The 16,793-nt window shown below is 35.9% G+C and overlaps 1 protein-coding gene across 4 annotated transcripts in view; it reads right to left on the bottom strand.

Annotated features, from left to right (window-relative positions):
• GATAD2A (GATA zinc finger domain containing 2A) overlaps positions 1–16,793 on the bottom strand; it is a 254,017-nt gene that overhangs the window by 142,846 nt on the left and 94,378 nt on the right. For 2 of the 4 annotated variants that reach the window (XM_074204204.1, XM_074204203.1), the window contains exon 2: positions 13,996–14,079. The exons of the other annotated variants lie outside the window; for them this stretch is intronic. The gene's annotated coding sequence lies outside the window, so the exon portion shown is untranslated. The remainder of the gene's footprint in view (positions 1–13,995; positions 14,080–16,793) is intronic. 4 annotated transcript variants of the gene reach the window in all.

Below are 16,793 nucleotides of genomic sequence, written 5' to 3'. Positions count from 1 at the left end.
AAAAAAAAAAAAAATTAAAGAAAGTAAGCTTTGGTCTAGATTTAAAGTACACATTCCTTCTCTGGATATGGATATATTTTCATCACAAGTCTTTTAATGTTGTACTGCTAAAATGAACAAGCTTATCACAGCTAATCATCAGCCCATGTTACTGTTTAGTGTGTATAAATATTCTTCTGGTTCTGCTCTTCTCACTTGGTATCAGTTCATGCAAATCCTTTTAGACTTTTCCCATCCCTCATGATTTCCTATAGAATAATGTTTCATCACAGTTATATACCACAGTTTTTTCAATCACTCCCCAATGGATGGGTATTCCCTCCATTTCGAATTCTTTGTCACCATGAATAGAGCTACTATGAATATTTTTTGTACACATGGGATTTTTATTTTTTTCATGATCTCTTTGAGATACAGACCTACTATTAGAATTGCTGGATCAAAAGTATGTACAGTTTTATTGGACTTTGGGGAATAATTCCAAATTGCTCTCCAGGAAGGTTGTCTCAGTTCAAAATTCCACTGACATGCGTTAGTGTCCCAGTTTTCCCACATTCCCTCCAACATTGATCACTTCCCATTTTACTCATATGGACAATCAGATAGGTATGAGGTGGTACCTCAGAGTTGTTTCAATTTGCATTTCCCTAAACAATAATGATTTAGAGCAACTTTTTTATATAGCCTTAATTTCTTCATCTTAAGAAATGCCTTTCCATACATATCCTTTGACCATTTATCAGGTGGGTAATGCTTTGTTTTCTTACAAATTTGACTCAGTCCTCTATATAATTTAGAAATAAGGTCTCTGTCAGATTTATTATTTGTAAAAATTATTCCCCAATTTACTGCATTCTTTTTAAGCTTCACTGCATTGGTTTTGTTGTGCAAAAACTCCTCAACATAATGTAATCTAAATTATCCATTTTGTCTTTAATTAATGTTCTCTAGCTGTTCTTTGGTCATAAACTGTTCCACTTTCCATAGATTGGACAGATAAACTATTCCTTATTATCCTAATTGGCTTATGATATCACCTTTTATGTTTAAATCCTGTACCTATTTTGACCTTACCTTAGTATAGGGTGTGAGATACTGGTCTATGCCTCATATTGCCATATACTATCTTCCAGTTTTCCCAGCAGTTTTCATCAAAGAGTGAATTCTTATACCAGAAGCTGGAATCTTTGGATCTATCAAACTGCAGATAACTATAAATCATTTACCACTGTTTCTTTTACACCTGAATCTATTCCACTGATCCACCACTCTATTTCTTAGTCAGTGCCTAACAGTTTTGAAGACTGATGCTTTATAATATAATTTTTAGATCTGCTATGGCTAGTCTTTCTTCCTATGTATTTTCCCCAATTAATTCCTTTGATATTCTTAACCTTTGTTCCTCCATATGAATTTAGTTACTATTTTTTCTAGAATAAATAAACTTTTTACAAGTTTCATTGGTATGGTACTGAATAAGTAAGTTAATTTAGGTAAAATTGGCATTTTATTATATTATCCCATAGGTCATCAACTTGTCAAGATCTTTTTGAACCCTGACACATAAATCAGTGCTAACTCTCCTTTTTTGTTGTCTGCAAAACAGCAACTAAATCTTATGATAAAAAATAATAAGCAATGGTAGGGAATGGAAAAATTCCTGGGGCAATCAGCTTCAAATTATATAAGCTCATTCCAGTTATTCAAATAGCTGTGAATCCACCTAAGTACATTATTATTTATCTACAAAAGTCTATCTCAAGAATCAACTAATCTGGGGCAGCTAGGTGTCATAGGGCAACACTGGTCCTGGAGTCAGGAGTACCAGAGTTCAAATTCAGCCTCAGGTACTTAATTATCTAGCTATGTGACCTTGGGCAAGTCACTTAACCCCATTACCTTGCGAAAACAAAACCGAAAATCAACTAATCCAATGTCATCATTTTATAGATGAGAAAACTGAAGTTTAATGTTAAGTGACTTGGTCAATATACGGTTATCGCCAATCAACTCCTATCTGCACCCAGAGGTGCCAAGATAATTTGATGGAAGGTAAAAAGTTGTAAAGAGGGGCAGCTAGGTGGTGCAGTGAATAGAGCACCAGCCCTAGAGTCAGGAGCCTCATACACTTAATAATGACCTAGCTGTGTGGCCTTGGACAAGCCACTTAACCCCATTGCCTTGCAAAAACCTAAAAATAAAAAAATAAAACGTTGTAAAGAAATTCAGCTCTCCAAAAATACCCTAGTATAAAGAGGCAAAAAAAAAGAAATACAAATAAAAACCAGAAGAAAGCATCTCCATTGATTGACTCAAGAACTGTAAAAATGACAAAAACAACAGTGGTTAAATGGATTACATTAGAAAAGCCAGATCAATCCCAAATAAACAGACCTGAAGACTAGAGAAAATAAGAAGGAAAAAAAACCCAAAAGACAAAAACCATAAAGCAATAAAATATTAAATAAAATTTAGCAAACCTATGATATTAAAATCAGATTAGATTTATTTTTTTATTTTTTTAGCAGATTAGATTTATATCAGGTTGGTTCAACTTTTTTAAAAAACAGCCTTAAAATTATAGAGATCATATTAATTATACAAACAGTAAAAAAAAATCTAAAAAAAATAGCACTTTGAGCCATAGGAAATAAGAAAAGAAGTAAAACAAGGGAAGATTTGCATGACTTGATGCGGAATGATATACAGAATACCAAAAGAACAATTTATAGAGAAACAAAACACAGTAAGGAGGTTTGAGCTTTCAGGAATGCCTGAAGAGTGGCTCCAGGAAAAACTTGAGGAAAAAAACTACATAGTTCAAAAATGACAAGAAAAACAAGAGAAACAACCATATCTTCCACCTCTGAACTGTGTAAGAAATCAGTCAAAAGCCAATAGGAAATAAGAAAGAAGACTGCTAGAACCATCAACACCAGCCTCTGCAGAGACAAACAAGCATAATATTCTAAAAAAATCAAGTAGTATGCAATAGATATTAGTGTTTTCACATAAAATCTACTTTGTAAATATAAGTGTTCTTTTTTTTGGGGGGGGGGTTACAACATTCCAAATAAAACATATATATTTGTTTAAAAAGCACAGAAACAAATGTTCCTTAATATGATAAACTATATCTAACATGTAAAAGTAAGCAACTTTTATAATACTGAAACACTGAAGGAGGACAGTTTCAGACAATGGCTAATAAGGACAACAGAATGAATGAGTTTTTTCCTAAGTTTGAGAGGGATGTCAGTATGTTTGTACACAGGAGGGAAGTAACCAGTGGACAGGAAGAGATTAAAGATTAGTAAAAGAAGAGGGATGAAAAAGGAAGCAATCTATTAGAAATGGAAAATTAGAATGCACTTGTACAGATAGAGGACTTTGCCTGGGCAAGAAGAATGTCTGCTCCACTGAAATACAAACCAAAACCAGCTTAGAAGGAAAGAAGAGGAAAAGCCATGGAAAGTGTGAGTGAAGATGAAAAGGTATGGAAAAGACACTGTGGCAAGTGGTATAATGAATAGACTACCTAAGTATAAAAAAAGACTGCTCTGCTCTACTGAGGGTCCAGATGAAATTATATAACATAAATTTGTAGTGAAACTAGTCAGCACAGTTCATTAATATTCTCCAACTCCATTTAACAGAAAGCAATTTGAAGCAACTAACATTTGGACAGAGCTTTAAGGTTTGCAAAATAATACAAATTTGAAGACTAATTGAGAGGATAAAAAGGTAAGCAACTTGAGAAAAGAGCTCAGAGTTGAACTAGTTCACCAATGGGTCAAGTTCGGAGAGTATATCCAGTGTAATACATTAGTCTGGGGAAGAACTGAGGGATAGAGAGATAAAAGTGGAAAAAAAGGAAGAACAGCTTTAGGTATTCCAAGAAAGAGAAAGATCCCAGCTACCTGGGTAAGGATTCACATGTTTCAAAAGGTACAAAGAAAAGTAGAAAGCAATCTGGAACAAATTAGCATAATACAACATTCTAAAACATGCTAAGACAAGCTCCAAATGGAAGCATAATTTTCACACAAAAAGCAGAATAAGGAAGAAATTACTTTTTAATTGTACCCTTTAGAAGAGTTTGTAATGAAACAAGTGATAAATTGTGTAAGATAAAAATAGTCAATATTGATAAAATAAAATTTAAAAGCTTTTGCACAAAACCAATGCAGTTTCTATTGGAAGGCATAAATGGTTAACTGGGGAAGAAATGTATGCAGTCAGTTTCTCAGATAAAGAACTTATCCAAAATAAGTTAGGAATTCATTTCAACATATATAGTAAGGATAAGAACCATTCCTTACACATAAACTGTCCAAACATGTAATAGGTAGCTTTCAAAGCAAGAAATCCAAATGATCAAATCCAAATCAGCAATTTTTTGCAAATCACTAATATTTAAAGAAATACAAACTAAAGAGACCATTAAAGTTCCATCTCAAACTAACTAGAAAAATCACAAAAAAAGAAAATGATAGTTGGCCAGCTGAGGGAACAAAGGCATAGTAATATTTTATTGCTGAAACTATCAATTGGTCTAGTCACTATGGTCAACAGTCGGAAATAATGTTTCAAAAATCAATAAAGTGTATAACCTTTGACCCAAGATCAACTCCTGACTTGATAGACTATTCTTCCACCTTAACTCAGGGAACTTATCATGCTGGAAATATCTCTGTTCTTGCTGCATCTTCCTACAATTGGTGAGTTCTTCAGAAATACTACTTGAGAAGTACCTAGGATAGTCAATGATCATCTTTAATGTTGGCAAAGCTCCTAATTTTCCAGACTGGTTTTCTACCTCTCTTCCCTTTTCAGGTTTATTTTGTCTTTTAGAATGTAAGTTCCTTGAGGGCAGAGACTACTTTTTGCTTGAATATGACTGAATTTTGTGTAGCATGGTACCCATCACATTGTAACCACTTTATAATAAATGATTTATATTGCTATCTAGCTTATAACTTAAAGAGATCAAAGGAGAAGAAGATTCCATATGTAAAAAGTTATTTTTAGCAGTTCTTGTAGACTGAGCTCTGCTCCAGCAGGAACTATCTTTTATTTTTCTTCAAATCCCTACAAGTTAGCAATGTCTAACATGTAGCAGGCACTTTATGAAGGTTGACTATCTAGTAGTAAAGAACTGGAAATTATGGGGATGACCAGCTATTGAGTAATGGCTAAAAAAAAATTGAAGTACATGAATGTAATGGAATATTATTGCACCATAAGAAATGACACGAATCATTTCCGAGAAACCTGGGAGGGGGAGGAATAATGGTGTTCCAGGGTAAGGAAGGCATTGTGGGTCAGAGGCTGTGTACCAAGTACTAAGCACCAAGAGGCAAGTACAAAAGCTAATACCAGCTACATGGCTCTGATTCTAAGTGCAGAGCAGGGTCTCAACTCTAACTTCCAGTCTAGTCTAAAGCCTGCAGAGACAAAATAACTAGGGCAAGAATTCCAGACTGAAGGAGAAACTACAATTCTGTCACTTGAACCAAGAGTGTTCCAACTGGCTGATAATGACTGAGACCAGCAACAATCTACTCAAACTCCAAACTGCACAAGCCAAAGGTCTGTTTGCTCACACCCAAACCTAGATTATGAACTTGCAGAACTCACATCAAAGGAGCAGCAATTAGTTATCCAAGATGACACCACTTGAGAATCATTAAAAACTTTTCAGGACCAGTCTAGGTTTTTTCTACAGAAAAGTTCAGAATTTCTGAATTTAGGATGTAGGTTTGAAAAAAAGAGAAATCAAGAAAAGAATCTCAACAAAAAAAAAAGCAATTAAGGTGATGGGGTACTCAACACAGAAAAACCAGAAAAGAAGGAGTACAAAATATCTAAAAGCTTCAAAATAGAAAGTCATTTGGGCACAAGTACAACTGGAATTCTTATTAAGATATGATGTCATGGGGCAGCTGGGTGGTGCAGTGGATAGAGCAGCGCCCCTGGAGTCAGGAGGACCTGAGTTCAAATCCTATCTTAGACACTTAATAATCATCTAGCTGTGTGATCTGAGGCAAGTCACTTAACCTCACTGACTTGCAAAAAAAAAGACAAAGATATGAAGTCACAATAATATTTAGAGTTAAAAAAATGATTTTAAAATTAAATAAAGGAGTAGCTATATGGTGCAGTGGATTAGAGCACTGTCCCTGAAGTGAAGACAAGTTCAAATTTGGCCTCAGACACATGTACATACTAGCTGTGTGATAGTGGGCAAGTCACTTAACACCACTGCCCCATAAAAAGAGACAAAACCATGAAAGCACTAAAAAAAAAAAAAAAAAAAAAAAAAAACTGAGTTAGTGGAACAGAGGATGAGAACTATGGAAGAAAGAATCAGAAAGGAAATTAACAGCTTCCCGGGGATTGGCAAGACATTGGCAAGGCCATCTCTCCCTGCAGTGAGATCAAGTCAACCCAGAGAAACTCAAGTCCATTAGCCAGCCTCCAGACCCCATGAAAAAGCTCATCTGATTTTTTGAATTTTTGAGTTTGATTTGGGAAGGAAAGTCAATTTGCCATGAAGAAGCAGCAGTGATGTAACTATGAACATGAAATGTGCCATAGATTGTCCAGAAAACATTCACAAAGAAATCTACATCAATATAATTAAACTGTGGATAGAGCACCAGCCCTGGAGTCAGCAGGACCTGAGTTCGAATTCAAAGATGCTTAATAATTACCTGTGTGACCATGGGCAAGTCACTTAACCCTACTGGCCTAGCAACAACAAAATAAAATAAAATGGTAAACTATATTGTGTGTGATAAAATCACACTGAACAAAACCTTCAGGGACTGGTCTGAGCAAAAGAAAGTTTTTATTTGCTCTTCTCAAGAGAAGGGCACACTCCAAGTCTCACAAAGGTAGTACAGATCAGAGAGCTGCCCCAAATTGACAGTCAAGCAAAATTATATGAACTATGAATTATGTGAACTCCTCCCTATCCTCTCTCTCTGACGACTCATTGGTTAATCTTCAGAGTTACATTCTACTTGGAAAATATACCCCAGGAACAAAGAAAAGAATGAAAGGTTTTCGTAAAATATTACCTCACCATCCAGATGGTGAGAATAACCTTTAGGAATATAACTATCTTACTGAAATAATGTAACTTGTCTTGGAACCAAAGGTCTAGGAACAGTCTACTATCCTCTCAGTTAGTAGAAATATCCTTATCGAGAAAACAGATGGCATTACAAGTCTCATTTGGAATGCAAGGTGTTTCTTCTAAGAATAATGGTTCAGGGGCAGCTAGATGGTGCAGTGGATAAAAGCAACAGCCCTGGAGTCAGGAGTACCTGGGTTCAAATCCGGTCTCAGACACTTAATAATTACCTGGCTGTGTGGCCTTGGGCAAGCCACTTAACCCCATTTGCCTTGCAAAAAAAAAAAAAAAAAATAATGGTTCAGTTTTCTTAATATTTCTTAACCCTGGACTTCACTAGGAATATTAACCCTAAGAAAGTTTTATTGGGAATATTCCATTCAATGTCACCTGATCTAAGACAATATTCAATATGTCTTTTTAGAGTACTGCAGTAGAGAAGAATTGTTTGACCAAAGAAAGTCTGATACAGACATAGGCAGGAATAAGATGCTCATAAGTCCTTCCATCAGCTTATGGCAGGGATCATATATTTTTTTTTAGGTTTGTTTTTTTTTGCAGGGCAAATGGGGTTAAGTGGCTTGCCCAAGGCCACACAGCCAGGTAATTATTAAGTGTCTGAGACCGGATTTGAACCCAGGTACTCCTGACTCCAAGGCCGGTGCTTTATCCACTATGCCACCTAGCCGCCCCTGGGATCATATATTTTTAAACTATTATAAAAAACCCTAAAGGATATTTAGCCAAAAAAAAAATCTCTTATTAGATAAAATAACCTCAAAACCTTTAACTCTGTCTTAGCAATATAATATTTGGCATATAATTGTAAATGTTCATTAAACAAGATAAAGAATACTCCCTCATATGTTGTCCCAAGGCTACCTAATGAGGAAAGGAATCCATACAGAACCAGTTGATTCTTGGCCATCAGTACTTACTGAAATGTTGGTTAAATAATTGTCATGAAAGAGAAATGATAAATGTTGAAGGTAGTATGAGAAAACTGAGACACTAACGCACTGCTGGTGGACTTGTGAACTGATACAACCATTTTGGAGAACAACCTGGAACTGTGCCCAAAGGGCAATAAAACTGGCATACCCTTTGAGACAGCAATACCACTACTAAGTCTGAATCCCAAAGAGATCACAAAAAAGGAGGAAAAGACTCACAATATTATTTATAGCAGGAAAAATTAGAAATTGAGGGGATGCCCATCAACTGGGAAATGGTTGAACAAACTGTGGTAAAAGAATATAATGAAATAGTATTGCTCTCTAAGAAATGATAAGTAGGAAAATTTCAGAAAAACCTGGAAAGACTTACAAGTGAAATTAGAAGAACTAGGAGAACATTGTATATCTTAACAACTCTGTGTGATGATCAACTATGATAGACCCAGCTCCTATCAGCAATACAACAATCAAAGACAATTCTAAAGATCTGTGAGGGAAAATGTCATGCAGATCTAGAAAAAGAACTATGGAATCTGAATGCAGATCAATTTTCACTTTTTAAAATGCTTTTTGTTTTTTCATTCTTGTAGCTTCCCTCCTCCTTTATTATTCTGATTATTTTTTCATATCATGATTAAAATGGAAATCACATGTAAAACAATTGCATATATATAACCTATATCAGATTATTTGCTATCCTGAACTCTCACAAGTTTACTGGCAGGACAGTTCATCCATTTCTAAAAAGGCAGCATTTCAATCCTTTAAAAGTAAAATACAAAAACTTAGAGAGAGATGCAGGATCCTTGGTTCAGTAAAAAGGCAGATGTAATTCAGTTTTATATAGATAGAAATAATACAAAGCGATTTTATGAAACCCTGAAAGCTATTCATGGGCCAAAGACATATGGTACATCTCAACTACTCAATGCTGATGAAGCCACATTGTCAATGATATGGATATGATCCTAGAGAGATGGGCTGAACACTTCTACAGTGTTCTTAACAGACTACCATCCAGAAGCCATTGACTGTTTCCCTCAAGTTAAAGTCACTATGACCTTAGTTGAAGTTCCAATTGAAGAAGAGGTTTTAAATGACATTAGAAATCCTTTTGCGTGTTGGGGCGGCTAGGTGGCGTAGTGGATAAAGCACCGGCCTTGGAGTCAGGAGTACCTGGGTTCAAATCCGGTCTCAGACACTTAATAATTACCTGGCTGTGTGGCCTTGGGCAAGCCACTTAACCCCATTTGCCTTGCAAAAACCTAAAACAAACCTAAAAAAAAAATCCTTTGTGTGGCAAAAGCACCTGGTGTTGATTCTATTTCAGCTTAGATTTACCATATGAGAGGTGAAACGCTCATACAAAAGCTGAATGAGATTTTCCAGGTTATATGGCATGAAGAAGGAATCCCCCAAGAATTCAAGGATGCCTACATTGTCCCATTTCTATAAAAGTAAAGGGAATAGATAGTCCTGTGACGATCACAGGGGTAGTTCTCTTTGGGTTATTGCTGGGAAGATTCTTGCCAAAGTCCTTCTCAATAGGCTGATCCTTCACCTGGAAGAAGGTCACTTCCCTGAGAGCCAGTGTGGTTTCAGAAAGGTTCGAGGAATAGTCAATATGGTGTTTGCTGTCTGACAACTCCAGGAAAAATGCCAAGAACAGAGGTCTGTAAAAGGGCCTTTGATACTGTTGTGAGGACTTATGGAAAACTAAGTCAAAATTTAGTTGCCCAGAGAAATTCATCAGTATTGCATATCAATTTCATGACGGCATGCATGCCTAGATTCTGGATAGTGAATGATGCTCTCAAGATTTTCCAGTCACCAATGGAGTCAAACAAGGTTGTGTCCTTGCTCCCATGTTTTTCAGCATGATGTTTTCAGCCATGTTATATTAAACACCTTCACTGAGAAAGAACATGACATCAAGATCAGCTACTGCAGTAAATTCTTCAATCTGAAAAGGTTACAAGCCAAAACCAAAATGGAAGGAGTGTTGGTACACAATCTTCTGTTGGCAGATGACTGTACATCACTGCAACCTCTGATGATGAAATGCAACAAAGTATGGATTGATTCTCTGTTGCTTGTGCTTATTTTGGCCCAACATTTTACACCAAGAAAATACAGGTTCTCCATCAGTCAGCACCAACCACACCATTTGTATAATGAAACAATTGGTTACAGCAAGTAAAGAAATTTTAAGTACTGTGGACAAGTTCACTTTCCGTGTCCTTTCCAGGGAGGTATACATCAACATTGAGGTTGACACACAACAAACAATGTTTGGGGAGCCCCTGAAGGAAAGTGTGGGAGAGAAGAGGTATTGAACTGACTACCAAACTGAAGGTCTACAAAGTCATTTTGCTGACCTCTTTACTGCATGCCTGTGAAACCTGGACAATTTACAAATTCCATGCCAAGAAACTGAATCACTTCCTTTAAATTGTCTTAGGAACATTCTGAAGATCACCTGGCAGGAGAAGATACCAGACACTGCAGTCCTTTTCCGAAACCAACTGTCAAGCATGCAAACACTATCAATGAGAGCACAACTACTTTAGGCAGGCCACGTTGTTAGAATGCCAAACACATGCTTACCAAAAAGACAAGGGGTCAGAAGAATCAATACCAGGACACCCTGAAGGTCTCTGTTAAGAACTTTAGAACTGACTGTAAGGCATGGGAGACACTGGCATAGTACCACCCAGCATAATATATACCCTCAGAGATGGTACAGCACTCTATGAACAAGGCAGAATTGAAGCAGCTCAAAGGAAATGTGAGATACTTAAGTTTAGAGAAAACACCCCAGATATTCACATTAAATATTTGTGGTAGAACATTCCAAGTTTGTATTGGTATGATCAGCCACAGTCCAACATACTGTAATTTGTCTCTAACACAGTGTGTCGTTTTGGTTTTCTTCAACAAGGGAAGAACAAGAATCAACCAACCAACTTGCTATCCTAGGAAGGGAGAAGGGAAGGGTGGGAGGGAGAAATCTTTATAAAAATGAATGTTGAAAATTATACAAATACAAATTAAAATTAAATTTTTAGAGCTCTCTTTTTTAAAAAAAATAAATGATTGCCATGAAACCAACTCATTGACATATATACTAGGCCAATCATGATTTAACATCTTGTAAGAAAATTGATTCTGCTTCTATATTTCTGCTACATAAAATTCTATTCAAGAATCCAGCATCAAAAATTGTAACACCAGGGGGAAAAAAGACAGATGGTACCCTAAGGTATTTAAGAAAGGTGCAAAGAGGTTTCAAGATTCTTCAGGAGGTTTGTCATATTCCCCAGGTGAATTTTCTAAGCTCATTCAATCAAATCCAGACTTCTTACCAATTAATTATGTTCATCTCTTTGCCCTTTATATGGCTTCATTTAGTGATCTCATCAACTTTCATAAATTTAATTACTATCTCTATGCAGATGATTCTCAAAACTAAAACAGGGTCAAAATTTCTGCTGACCTCCCATCTCACATCTCAACTGCCTTTCTGCCATTACTAGACTTTCCAACAGATGTCCCACAAGACATCTTAAAACTCACTATATCAAGATTTATGGGAAAACTTAGTGAGTTCCATTTTGAATGTAGTGAGGTTTTTTTTGTTTTTTTTTTTGTCTTAAGTTTTTACAAGGCAATGGAGTTAAGTGATTTGGCTAAGATCACACAGTTACAGGTAATTTTTAAGTGTCTGAGGTCATATTTGAACTCAGGTCCTTCTGATTCTCGGGGCCAGTGTTCTATCCACTACGCCACCTAGCTGCCCCCTTGATGTAGTGACAGAAGCGCACACACAAATAGAAATATATTTCTCAACAGGGAAACAGGAGAAAAAGGAGACAAAGGGCAATAAGAGAGAGAGTATATTAAGAAAGGATTAGTCTTAAGCAAAATTAATTCTAATGATATACAGAAACATTTACAGTAGTTCATTTTTTGGTGGCAAAGAACTGGAAACTGAGGGTATTCATCAAAGGGGAATGGCTTAACAAGTTGTGATATATAAATGTGACAGACTACTGTTGTGCTTTAAGAAATGATAAAACGGGGGCATCTAGGTGGCGCAGTGGATAGAGCACTGGCCTTGAAGTCAGGAGTACCTGAGTTCAAATTTGGCCTCAGACATTTAATAATAACCTAGCTGAGTGGCCTTGGGCAAGCCACTTAACCCCATTGCCTTCAAAAATAAAAAAAAGAAAAAGAAAAAGAAATGATGAAACAGATGATCTCAGAAACAATTGGGAATACTTGTATGAATTAATGCAATAGGAGCAGAGTAAAAGAGAATCAGCACTGCTTATGCTATAGCAACAATATTGTGAAGTAAAACAACCTGGAAAAACAGATGAATTCTAATCAACACATAAAGCAACTAGATTTCAGGAAATTAATGATCAAAATGGTACACACTTCATGAAAAAGGTGATGGACTCAAAAATACATACTAAAGACTTTTTTTTGAACATTGCCAATTTGGAAATCCATGTGACAGCTTTGTTTTTTCTTTCTTTCCAACTGGTGGGTGGGGGTGGGTGAGCAAGTAAGTTTATTCGTTGCTAAAATTTTACAACAAGCGGAATAAAGAAGGAAAAGATAAGAATTCTTTTATTTTATTTTTTTAGGTTTTTGCATGAACTGAGGCAAGGAAGAGGAATCAGACATATAATAAAAACAACAACTGCATTTATATAGAACTTTTAAGCTTTCAAGGCATTTTTAAGTGTATCTCATTTTATCTTCATAACCTTTTTTCTGGCTGAGGAAAATACAGGCAAATAGAAGTTAAGTAATTAGTTCAATCAGTAAGTGTGCGAGGTCGAATTTGAACTTGGGTCTTCCTGATTCTCAGTGTTCTAACCACTGCACCACTGAGTTGAATATAATGAAATATTATCATCTCATAAAAATGATAAAAGGGATAAATTTTTAGAAGTCTTGGAACATTTCTGATATAGTATGATGTAAGCAGACTCAATTTATACAGTGCTTATAGTATTGCAAAAAGCAAAAACAGTAAGACTTTAGAACTATAAATAACAAAATGACCACCATGACTCCAGAAGCCAAAAAAAAATATTCTTGCTCCTTATTTCTTGGCAGAGAGGTGACACACTAAACAACTTTCTTGTCCAATTCCTCTTCTATAGAAATATGTAAAATTGTTGATGTGTATCAAATTCATAATAAAAATAAAAAGTTCAAGACAAGAGATAAATAGCTCAAACACATTAATGATAAATAACAGAATCACCAAGTTGGAAGTGACTCAGACACAATTAAAGATTCTTAATCTTTTTTTGGTACCACAGGATAATGGGTTTTTTTGATAGCATAGAATAATGTTTTTAAATATAAAGGAGTACCCCCCTTTTTTTCAAAGTTCACAGGCTACAAGTTAAGAATCCCTAATCCAAATCCAACTCCAACAAGAATGTCCTCTATAACAAAGTGGTTGTGTAAACTTTTTCTTCAAGACCACAAATAAGGTGAAGCAGGGAGGGAATGACCTTTTCAAGTCCTAAAGCAGTCAATTCCACTTTTATTTTTGATACATCCTTAATCCTTTTCCAGCTGTTAACCTCCTTCTCTTTTCAGATATGTTTTCCTCTTTCTTAAATTAAAAATGAGACCAAGATGACAACTATAACAAATTATTAATTCTTACAAAGAAAAATAATATATACTATTGCACAGGAAATTTATCACTTAACATACAATAAAACAACACAATCAAATCATTTAATGTGACAAATGTCCTTCTATAATACTAAATCCTGTTTTTCAGGACAATAGATGGTAACATTATAAAGAGTTGAACTAAAAAAATATCAAGGTACAACTACCAGGCTGATTTCAAACAATTACCTGACTTCTCTGTGCAGTAACTCTTGGCTACATCAGTTGGCCATATATGAAATCTAAATGAGAAGATTTAGTCTGTTGTTGAACCTAAAATAAAAGGAAAAAAAAAAGGAGAATCACCAAATTTGATGCAGCTTGTTGATAATTTTAAATCCTAGTCACAATCTCTCATTTCCTGACCTTATACATAAATTTGAACAATTCTTTGTTTACATCTATTATAAATATATATAAGACAATGAAATTCTACTGGTAAGAAATAGTAGATTACGAGTTTAGTCAGTCAATAGTCAATAAACATTTAAGTACCTAATATGCGCCAAGCACAAGTCTAAATGCTTGAAGATACAAAAAAAAAAAAAAAAGACCAATGAATGACATTAATGGTCTTCAAAGAGTCACAATATAAAAGGAAATGGGAGGGAGGAGGAAGGGAGCAGCATGATTTAATTCAAGAAAAGTGACCATCTGGGAAGTGATGAGATGGCTGCCCTTGTCTCCCTCCTTAAAATGGAGGATCTGGGAGGAGCTCTCTCCTGGCTACTCTCCACCCTCTCTAACACAAAGCTCCAGGGACAGAAGGGACTCTAAGGAGCTGCAAGTTTCAGAACTGATATGAGCTTGGTAGAAAATGTTAACTAGTACTTGAGTACTAGTTCCCGTTCTTGAATTAACTCCAGATGAGATATTAGGCAAGTCACTTAGCCTCTCTGGGTCTGGGTTTCCAGTTCTATTAAACAGAAGATTTGTATTTAATAATAACAACAACAACAACAATAATAGTAAATAATAAAAACTTTTCTCCCAACACAGTGAGTTGGCCAATACAAGAATTTATTATACTTATTATTCAAATTGGAAATATGGGAATCAGTAGTATTAAAGAACTTGTCTATGGTAACATGACTATTTAATTCCTGGAAGTCAAGCTCCTAACTTCAGATTACTCATTATACTATTCCTTCTCAATATCTCTAAGGTTCTATCCAAATGCGATGTTCTTAGATCATTTATTCTACATGCCCATTTAAGAAAAATGAGGACGGCTAGGTGGCACAATGGATAGAGCACTGGCCCTGGAGTCAGGAGTACCTGAGTTCAAATCCGACTCTTAATTACCTAGCTGGGTGGCCTTGGGCAAGCCACTTAATCCCCATTTGCCTTGCAAAAACCTAAAAAAAAACAACCCCAAAACAAAAAACCTAGATTCAGGGTACAGTCTAACAAGCAGAAAGCAGGATAAAATTATTTTTTCCTTTTACATGAAAGACAATGAACAGAATTGTGAATAATGGCTTTGAAATATAGCCATGAAGGGGAATAATCTTCACTTTTTTTAGAAACTAATAATCAATGAATCAAAATGTATTATCTTTTAGAGCTATATAAAATTTACTTTGACTTCTTATAGCGCTTTCAAATGAATCATTACTTAATGTACCTCATAGAGTTCCTTATTACTGAGTTCTTTAAAACCAAACTTGGATCAATTTATTTCTACTCAATAAATATTTATTAAGTGTCTGATATGTGTTAAGTTTTGTGACAGACCCTAAAGAAACAAAGACAAAGAGAGTGGTGGTGGTGTGTGGGTGTGTGGGGCAGAAGAAGTTGAGTCAGCCCCTTCCTTTTCAGGGGAATTAAGAACATTTGAATGATAAATAGGGGAGAGTTAGGTGGCCCAGTGGATAGAGCACTGGCCCTGGAGTCAGGAGTACCTGAGTTCAAATGTGACCTCAAACACTTAATAATTACCGAGTTGTGTGGCCTTGGGCAAGCTACTTAACCCCATTGCCTTGGAAAAAATAAATAAAATGATTTACGATAAACCCCTTATACCTTGCCACACACAGTGCTAATGACTGAGAAAACATATCATAAATAAAATATGAGGAGGAAAAAAAGTGCTAAGAACTGGGGGGGGGGGGGGCACAAGAGGAGGGATATCAAGATCTTCCCATAGTTTAGCTGTTGTCTTTCCTTCTGAGGACCAAAAATGACATCACTATGTTAGGAACAAGTTAAAGTATGTCCAACTGTGACTGATCAGACCATCATGACCTTGGAATGCTCTATCACAGGTCAGACAGAAATAAGTCATGTGAATATTTTGGAGTATATTCTCTAAATTTGTTCATCCCATATTTCTTTTCAGCTACTACAATTCTATTTTGTTCACAGGGCACCCGACCTTCTCTGATGAGGATGTGCCAGGCTGGGTGGTCCTAAGCCAGTGTCTCCCATGCTATACAATTTCAAAGCTCTTAAGAGTGTCCTTGTATTGCCTTTTCTGACTACCATATGAGCACTTACCCTATATGAATTCACTATAAAATAGGTGTAGGGTGTTTTTAGGAAGACTTAGTACCTCTGGTATGAGGGCTGACGAGCCTTTTTCAAGGATATTTTCCAGCTTGGTGTCCATCTGATCCTAACCTTTGGCACAAAGAAGCTGTAGTGTGCACAGCAGCCACACCCTGGTAAACCGTTTAGGCATAGGAGGTAACACCTGAGTTAAGCCTTAATGGACTTAAGATAAGACTTAATGTTTAACCCTTAAAGGACTAAGGACTCTATGAGGAAGAAATGAGGAAAAAGCATTCATTTTGCCAGTATCACCCATAATTGTTCCAATTTGCCTTCAAGAACTTGGAAATGCCTTTATCTGAAAATAATCTTTTACCCTTCTATCACTCCCTAAGCCTTATTACTCTGAAACTTCTTCATATTCATCTGAAAACCTCCAGTCCCTCACCACTCAGTATTTTCCAAGTCAGTACCCCAGATGGGCTTATATTCTC

The sequence above is a fragment of the Macrotis lagotis genome, chromosome X (genome assembly GCF_037893015.1).
Source record: "Macrotis lagotis isolate mMagLag1 chromosome X, bilby.v1.9.chrom.fasta, whole genome shotgun sequence".
Classification (NCBI taxonomy): Eukaryota; Metazoa; Chordata; class Mammalia; order Peramelemorphia; family Peramelidae; genus Macrotis; species Macrotis lagotis.
This window is presented reverse-complemented; position numbering and strand designations above follow the sequence as displayed.